Below are 8,102 nucleotides of genomic sequence, written 5' to 3'. Positions count from 1 at the left end.
TGTGGGGTAGGATGCAAAGAGTGTTTTTCCTCTGATTTCTACATCAACACACATGACTGTAGTGCAAGTAACTTTAAAACACAATAGACCAACAACATGAGATTATTGTGTAGCAGTGTTTGTTGTATGCAGCGTTATTATAGTCGATTGATTGATTTTTTGGTTTGACCACTAATTAAAATAAAATAAAAACAGTACTCTGTGTGCTTACTTAAAATACTAAAATGGTGGATGACACAATAAAGCCCTAAGACTGTTTTTCCAGATATCCTAGATTCTGGGTTACAACCCCTGGAGTACCTGTGTAACTTAATTTACTCTGTATAAATTTTCTCAAATATTTGGGAACATCTCCCTAATAATTTTGTTACCTACCCCACTTGTGAGACTAGTTTCCAGTTTTCCTTCCTGCGCAGACCTCACTCCCACGATCTTCACTCCTACCAGACAGACCTCCATGGCATGAGGACTCTGTGACCTTCGTCTGGGAGAGTTCCCAGGGTGACCGGTGGTCCGTCAGTTGGACTCCACCGAGCCTCCTCCAGGTGCAGGTTTGGTCTTTGGTTGTTCTCCTCCCAGCCACTGACCCTCCCCAGTTAACCCAGGTAGCTGCGGGGTTGCCTTCTTCCACCTTCCCAGCCGGTGTGGTGGTTCCACACACCATCTTCCTCCTCCTTGTGGTCTTCACTATTTACCCATAGCTGGGCATTTACCCATAACTGGGACAGTGGTGTGACGGCTCAGGGCATTTCTACTCACGCGATGGACCTGATGCCGCGTCTCTGGGGCCCACTGCTGCTCCGAGATCCTGTACAACTTAGCCTGAACCCACAAGGACCAGTTCCATGTTGCCCGGGGAGGCGTGTACGAGGTCTTGCAGTGGAGAGGCTATGTACCGGCGAGAGGCGACACACACTCGGCTCCTCTTTCAGCCGCTGAAACAAAAGGCTGTCCGTGGCAGTAGTTGAGAGCAGTAGCATGCAGCATGTAGCATGTAGCATGCACTAACTACAAGCACTACTACTCCAACACTACTGCACTGACGCATCACACGCCCTGCAAGCAAACGCGCGCGCACACACCACACACACACGCATCGCACCACATACACAGCACTACCATAAACACCACACACAGCCGCACATCACGCACCACGCACACCGCGCACAGACACACACCACACACACACCACACTTACACTCCCACACACACACACACACACACACCACACACACACACACACAGACAACCCACCACCCCACACATAAGACAGAGAGACAAACCCCCCACACACACAGACCAGACAGTCAACCCACACACACAGACAGAGCCAGCCACACAACACACAACAGACACGACACACCACACACCATCCACAGACCCCCCACTCATGCACACCAGACACACCATATACTCATACACAAGACATACAGACAACAGACAAACACCCACAAACCATTAAGACAGACCGACAGACCTCACACACAGACAGACCCCCCTACACACACCACATACCACACACACCTCAGACGACAGACAGACCCACACACAAAACAACAAGCCAGCAACACAGACAGACCACACATTCCCCAACACGCACACAACCAACATCAGACCCCCACCACACACAGACAGACACACACCCACACCACACACAGACAGATAGACGACCCTCACAGACATACAACAGACAGACAACAGACAGACGACCAACACAGACATCTACGGACCAACACACACAGACAGACAGACAGACAGACAGACCGACCAACACACACAGACAGACAGACGGACCACAAGACAGACAACAGACAGACAGACAGACGATGGACCCCGACAGACAGACAGACAGACAGATACCATACCAGTACAAATGCACTTCTCTTCCTCAGCCAGGCAAAGCTTTCTGTACCACATTCTGAGGAAGAGAAATGCATTTGTACTGGTATAGTATCTGTCTGTCTGTCTGTCTGTCTGGGTCCATCCGTCTGTCTGTCTGTCTGTCTGTCTGTCTTGGTCCGTCTGTCTGTCTGTGTGTGTGTGTGTGTGTTGTGTGTCTGTCTGTGTGTGGGTGGGTCGTGTATGTGTGTGTTGTGTGCGTGTCTGCGGGACTGTGTGTGTCTGTCTGTGTGTTGCTGGCTCTGTCTGTTTCTGTGTGTGTGGGTCTGTCTGTCTGTCTGAGTGTGTGTGTGTGTAGTGTGTGTGTAGGGGGGTCTGTCTGTGTGTGAGTCTGTCGGTCGTCTTAATGTGTGTGTGTGTTTGTCTGTCTGTATGTCTGTTGTGTATGAGTATATGTGTGTCTGGTGCATGCATGCGTGGGGTCGGTGTAGGATGTGTGTGTGTGTCGGTCTGTCTGTGTGTGTGTGGCTGGCTCTGTCTGTGTGTGTGTGTGGGTCTGACTGTCTGTCTGTGTGTGGGGGGGTTTGTCTCTCTGTCTTTATGTGTGTGGGTGGGTGGGTCTGTCTGTGTGTGTGTGTGTGTGTGTGTGTGTGTGTGTGTGTGTGGTGAGTGTAAGTGTGTGTGTGTGTGTGTGTACGTGTCTGTGCGCGTGTGTGCGTGCGTGCGTGCATGTGGGTCTGTGTGTGTGTGTATGGGTATGTGTGTGTCTATGTGCGTGCATGCGTGTGTGTGTGTGTGTGCGCGCGCGTTTGCTTGCAGGGCGTGTGATGAGTCAGTGCAGTAGTGTTGGAGTAGTAGTGCTTGTAGTTAGTGCATGCTACATGCTACATGCTGCATGCTACTTCTGCTCTCAACTACTGCCACCGGACAGCCCTTTGTTTTCAGCGGCTGAAAGAGGAGCCGAGTGTGTGTCGCCTCCTCCGCCGGTACATAGCCTCTCCACTAATCACATGTCAATAAGACACTTACGTGTGTATAGACAAGGCTAAAGCAGCCACCACATGAAAAATCGCTGGAGCAGGCTTGAACCTGCGCAGGAACCCCATTGGATTTCGCTTCCAACGCCTTAACCACTGGTCCATCACAGCTGCCTTATATCTTATTTTTTACAGTTTTTGGCAAGATCCAGAGTAGCACCCAACGTCTCCTGTCTTATGCCGAGACTGGAGTTGTGTGCAGCTTGTGCTAGGAGCCCAGATCACCATAGTGTTACAACGGAGCTCCCACTAGAATCAGTCAGCTCACACTGTGGACTGTAGACTACAAAAATCGAAGACCTGGAGCATACCCTCCTGCATCCCATTAGGCTACATCCTTGTCACCCTGCAGTCAACCGTCTGATAAGGTATTAGACCCTCGCTGCCGTCACCCTGTCCCGAGAGGGTGTTTGCAAAATTATTGCACACATTTTGTATCCCCAAGAATCATACTCAGTCTTTATTTACCAGGTATTGGACACATATGCGGAATTTTTATCTTTGATCATCTTGCTCACCAATGCGCTTCCCATACAAAACAACTACAACAAATATATATATATAGATATAAGCATATTATAACAATTAACCCAAAAGAAAAAAAAAAGGCTCTACACAGATGGGTGTCCGGGGCGAGATGGGTGTCCAGGGTTGAGGCCATCTGTTATCACCACACATTTATGAGTGTCATTGGTGGCAGTCTTAACCAGTGCTTCCCAAAATGGCCGCCCTACTGTCCGCCCCCTGCGCCTAATTTGAACCCAGCATTCCACTCCACTGGCATGCACTTTTTAGGCCATTGTAGCATTGGTAACATTCCGCTTCCTTCAGTCCACATTGTAATGTTACCAAAAAGAATATTATGTCAATTTTGTGCTCTGGAAAATGCAGGCCATAGCTTGTTGCACTTGTTAAGAAGTCAGGAATCGTATGCATACACATGCATTAGTGACAACCGGCACTGCGGGATTTTAACTCAAGTCTCCAGTTTAGGCAGGTGCTTTAAGGCAAGGCCATCATAGGCAGCTTTGTTTGTATAGGCACATTTCAGCAACAGGGCAATTCAAACGTGCTTTACACGAAATCAGTTAAACAGATAAAGACAGTACGATCAGTTAATCATAAGCTTAAAACTAATAAAACACATGACTTGACACATAAAACACAAGATTAAAGTTACGTGCAGCATAAGAAATTTAAGAATAAGCAGTCAGTTTTAAAGAAGGCTCGTCAAAAAGAAGGTCTTCACCTCGATTTAAAAGACGAGAGTACATCGGATCTACAGGTTTCTGGGATTAGTCCAGATATGAGGACATAGAAAACTGAAAGCTGCTTCTCCCCTGTTTAGTTTTTCGGCCGCTGGGGACGAAATAAGCTTGTCCCAGAGACCTGAAGGTCTGGGGGGTCATAGTGTAGTAGCAGATCAGTAAATGTATTGGGACCTCAAACCGTTAGGGATTTATAAACTAGCAAGGAGTACTTTAAAATCCTTCTTAACCCATCACTTCTTAACCACTAAGCTACGACCTACAGTCACCGCTTCAACGACAAACTGGGTTTGACCTGTCTTGCAAGAATAACTTTGACTGCCAAGCTAAAGGATATCAGTCGTTCCTTCCATCATCCATCTTTGCGTTCAAGCAGCTCTACCAGTGGGACCCACTTCCACATCCAAGCACATTAACCAGCTTCGGACTGGCGGATCCAGTTTTTGCAGGACAGCCTAACCTCTGGAGCGTACTGTAGCTTATGGTTAAAGCGCACTGTCTTGTAACAGGAGATGCCTGGGTTTGAATTTCCCAGCGGTGCAGATTACTCAGTTAATACATGGTTTCCATTGGGGCATATTCTTATCAAGTGCAAACAAATTATCCTTTGATTTTCCAGAGCCACAAAGTTTAATGGATGTCGTTTTGTGTTTATTTACTATAACATACATGTGTCGTGGCACAAACCTTCGAACCAAGTTTAAAAACTTTTAACAGCCACTTAAAACAAGTCTGGTTTATCCAGGCTTGAGTTTAATGTAATACATATAAGGGTACGTGCAGGAGACTGAAGTTCAGTAAAAAACAACATGGGAGGGCGGAAATAAAGTAGGAAAAAAATAAGTAGTGTATGTGCCATCCGACGGCTTTAATGTCAAATACAACCATCATTGTGAGGGGGTTTTGCAAACTTTAGTGTGAAAGATATAAGTTTTTTAACGTATGAATTCTTCAGTCCTACATTTGGAGCTAGGCTCCTGCACACTGGCCTGCGTGGCATGAGCGGGTCAGCGAGTTTAGGAATGTCTACCGTAGTGGTCAATACGTCGTTCAAAGTCCTGATTTGCATGCAAAGACAGACCCCAGTAGTGGTTGAAAAGTTCCTTTTGTATTAAATTTGGACCATAAAGCGTGTTGGCATTTTTTCACTTGTAACTTGCATTGTCCGGCACGTCACCCATTTCTTTAATATTGTGGTAAAGCAAGGCTGAGTGCACATGGTTTTGTAGTCAGAGAGACATGGCGTCCTCAGCTGCGCATTACTTGTGTCTTGCTTTTGTGCAAAGCCACATCATCTTTTTCCCTTGAATATTTGTGAAAGTGTCTTTCTTATACAGATGAATTTAGGAATCATCGAAATCATACCTTTAATCTTGCATATAGAAACATACACAAACGGGGCCCATACAAAACAATGGAAGCCAGCTAGAAGAATAGAATCAATAACCCTTTGGATTGAAAACAACAGGAAGGACAAAACGGAAAAGGGAATCTGTTTCTTGTTGCCATAACAACCTTGGATACCCATCAACAACACTTGGATACTAGGACCACACTTGAAGTTCTGAACAATATTCACTCTGACAGCAGGTTTGTATCAAGAGACAGTTTGCTGTGACAATCAAGGTGCACATTGCAACAGGAAGAAACAAAACTGGAAAACATGATTTCAAACTCAGGAGAGCTTAAACGCAACGTGAATTCTACCTCAGTTACCTTGAACGAACAAGTAAGGTTGTAGCTCGAAGGACAGCGAGGGACGCTCACCCAAGTGTGCAATTGAGGGGCAGAGTTCACTGATCATCCGAGAGCTTGCTGGACGATCGTTGACGCTCAACCACAGAGCGAGAGGGCAGCGTTGGGTGCCATGATAAAGAGCTGAGCAGAGGGAGTATTGGGAGGCTGAAAGTTCAGCTGCTACGTGTCCCACTCCCCACCGGGAAACAGAGACTGAACATCCGCGTGGTCAAAACAGACAACAGACTGCAAAAAGCCCAAAAGAGAGGCAGACCTCAAGGTAAGTAATGACACCAAGACTGTGAGAGCTAGCTGGTATGGAGAGCTAGCTAATGTACAGGTAATGGAAAGTCCAAACTAGGGGCAGTACAAGTCCCATAGAGCCAGCTGGATAGGACGCGCAAGTTGAGAGATGGAGAGTGCAAGGAATGCGAGCGTGTAGGGGTGCGGAAGGGGAGGAAAGTCCGAGCTACAAGAACACCGGGAGGGTGGTCGACGGGGGGGTTCCCACTCCCCACCCAGGAAACAGAGTTCTGAATCCCTGCTGCTCAAACCAGCCAACATGCGAAGAAGCCTAAAAGATCGGACCTGCATTACTTCATTAGTGAAGACCTGGAGGATGAATTGAGCAGATGCAGGGAGAGAAGAGGCCCTGAAAAGGGGGAAACTCGAAGATGGAGCTTCGTAAGAGAGGCAGATGCTCAGGTAATGAGACCACCAACTGGATTAGAGTTGAGAGTTATGTGTGATGGACGTGCTCAAGCTCAGGAGCTGAAGGAAAAATTGAGCAGAGAGGGAAGCTCTCCGAGAACAGAGGAGAGCGAAAGGAGAGACTGGAAAATTCCAGCTTCTCATAAGCCCAGCTGGATGCAGCTCTGGCTCAAGGTGTCCACTCCCCACCCAGGTAAACGAGCAACTGAAATCCCAGATGGTCAAAACCCAAAAGGCTGCGAAAAGCCTTAAAGACTGGACCTGCAGACCTTCATTACTCAAACCTGAAAAACGAATTAAAGCATATGAAGTGAGAGAACGAGGAGGGCAGAGGACTGAGACACCTTGAGGTCCCAGCTGGAAATACTTCAGAGCCAATTAATGAACAAGCAGAAGAAGAAGAAGGGTACAGAAGCTTCTTGCCTGGCTGAGGAAGAGAATGCCATTTGTACTGTATAGTATCTGTCTGTCTGTCTGTCTGTCTGGGTCCATCGCGTCTGTCTGTCTGTCTGTCTGTCTTTGGTCCGTCTGTCTGTCTGTGTGTGTTGGTCCGCGTCTGTCTGTCTGTCTGTCTTTGTGTGTTGGTCCGTCTGACTGTCTGTGTTGGTCCGTCTGTCCTGCGTCTGTCTGTCTGTCTGTCTGTGAGGGTCCGTCTATCTGTCTGTGTGTGTGTGTGTGTGTTGTCTGTCTGTGTGTGGGTGGGTCTGTATGTGTGTGTCTTGTGGGTGTCTGCGGGACTGTGTTGTCGTGTGGTTGCTGGCTCTGTCTGTTCTGTGTGTGTGGGTCTGTCTGTCCTGTCTGAGTGTTGTGTTGTGTATGGTGTGTGTATGGGGGCTGTCTGTGTGTGGGTCTGTCGGTCTGTCTTATGTTGTGTGTGTGTTTGTCTGTCTGTCTGTCTGTCTGTGTATGAGTATATGTTTTGTCTGTGTGCATGCATGCGTGTGGGTCTGTGTGTATGGATTGTGTGTGTGTCTTCTGTCTGTGTGTGTGTGGCTGGCTCTGTCTGTGTGTGTGTGGTGGGTCTGACGTCTGTCGTGTGTGGGGGGGTTTGTCTCTCTGTCTTTATGTGTGTGGTGGGTGGTCTGTCTGTGTGGTGTGTGTTGTGTTGTGGTGTGTGTGTGTGTGTGTGTAGTGTAAGTGTGTGTGTGTGTGTGTGACGTGTCTGTGCGCGTGTGTGCGGTGCGTGCATGTGGGTCTGTGTGTGTGTGTATGGTTATGTTTGTGTCTATGTGCCATGCGTGTGTTGTGTGTGTCGCGCGCGTTTGCTTGCAGGGCGTGTGATGTGTCAGTGCAGTAGTGTTGGGTAGTATGCTTGTATTTAGTGCATGCTACATGCTCATGCTGCATGCTACTTCTGCTCTCAACTCTGCCACCGGACACCCTTTGTTTTCAGCGGCTGAAAGAGGAGCCGAGTGTGTGTCGCCTCCTCCGCCGTACATAGCCTCTCCACTGCCAAGCCCTCGTACACGCCTCCCCGTCCCACTGGGAACTGGTCCCCGTTGTGGTGCCA

This window comes from Etheostoma spectabile, chromosome 24 (assembly GCF_008692095.1).
Source record: "Etheostoma spectabile isolate EspeVRDwgs_2016 chromosome 24, UIUC_Espe_1.0, whole genome shotgun sequence".
Taxonomy (NCBI): Eukaryota; Metazoa; Chordata; class Actinopteri; order Perciformes; family Percidae; genus Etheostoma; species Etheostoma spectabile.
The sequence above is the reverse complement of the archived record's forward strand: the minus strand, read 5'-3'. Positions refer to the sequence as shown.